Below are 1,438 nucleotides of genomic sequence, written 5' to 3'. Positions count from 1 at the left end.
ATGATCATCCCCCCGATTTCCCTTCTTTTGCCACCACAAAAAAGACCTGCTATAAATATTTGTGTACATATAGGTCCTTTTCCTTTTTAAAGAAATTTTTTTGGGTGGAGCAGGCATGAGGCAGGCCAGGCCGTGTGCTCGGCCCCACTGGGGCAGGTTGGAGAGGCTCCTCGACGGAGCCCTTGGAGGTGGGGGCTGGAGGTACCTTGGTTGAAACCATGACCCGGTGGGCACGAACCCACACAGCACACAATAAGAAGGCTTTGAAGGCAACATCATGGGAAGATATGAAGAAGGGTTCTACGGAGAGAGCAACCCAAAATCTACAAAAGGATAAACACTTTCATTCCAGTGGTCTCTCCCTTAAGAATGATGCACCCCAATCAAAAAACAAAAAGAAAACATCTTACACCAGTCAAGATGTAAATAGGTTCAGGGAATAACTAAGACAGAATAGGAAGGTGACAGCAGCAGATAGCTTGGAAATAAGAGGAGAAATAGTAACAGCTCTCAAAAAAAGATAGTCATGGAGAAGGAAGGAGATTGAAAAGACAAAAAATAAAGAAAAATGCACAAGTTTCTTATCATTGCAGAAAACAAGGGCAAGGAGTTGCAGACTGCCCCGCTGTCCTCGAGATATGGGCACTGATGTGGGTCCACTGAACATGAAATAACCAAATGCAAAGCCAAAGTAGACTCAGCTATGGGAGAATTTCCTTTTGCAAAATGTTTCATTTCTGGAGAGATGGAACACTTATCTAGATCTTGTCCTGATAATCCTAAAGGACTTTATGCTGAAGATGGTGGTTGTAGACTTTGTGGTTCTGTGGAACATTTTAAGAAAGATTGCCCTGAAAATCAGAATTTAGATAACATGGTCACAGTTGGTCGTTGGACTGAAGGGATGAGTGCAGATTATGAAGAAATTTTGAAGACTCCCATACCACAAAAACAAAAAAAATTAGTAGCCAAGGTTGTTAACTTTCGATAGCAGACAGATAATACCTTATAGTTTTATAGTTTGAGAACAGTGTAAATGTGACAGCATTCCTTTCCTGGAGTTTTGTGTACTGAAGAGGAGTAACACCGGAATGAAACACTCAAAAATAAGCATTTGATGCTTAAATTGGTGTTCTGGGGGAAACCTAGTTCTTAACAAAACAGCACCTGCAAAGCATGAATGATATCAATTGATAAGAATCTTGCTTTCTCAAAAATAATGAAATAATTAGAACAGTCAAAAAACAAGACCTTCTGCATATGGAGATGAGCTTTTTATATTTTTATAAAAGTTACATTTCTTTATGTAATTTATTTGAGTACAATGGTATTTGAAGAACTCAGATTTTTTTTAGTATCCTAAAATTTATTCTGCTTTTGAATATTTAATAAAAATTACTTTCCCTATTGTGGTAAAAAAAATGTTTTTTGGGGGGGA

At 38.5% G+C, this 1,438-nt stretch overlaps 1 pseudogene; it reads left to right on the top strand.

Moving 5' to 3' along the window:
* Positions 1-206: 206 nt before the first annotated feature.
* On the top strand, positions 207-991 carry LOC114031766 (annotated as a pseudogene).
* Positions 992-1,438: the final 447 nt, after the last annotated feature.

The sequence above is a fragment of the Vombatus ursinus genome, unplaced genomic scaffold, assembly GCF_900497805.2.
Source record: "Vombatus ursinus unplaced genomic scaffold, bare-nosed wombat genome assembly UNPS02015255.1, whole genome shotgun sequence".
Taxonomy (NCBI): Eukaryota; Metazoa; Chordata; class Mammalia; order Diprotodontia; family Vombatidae; genus Vombatus; species Vombatus ursinus.
This window is presented reverse-complemented; position numbering and strand designations above follow the sequence as displayed.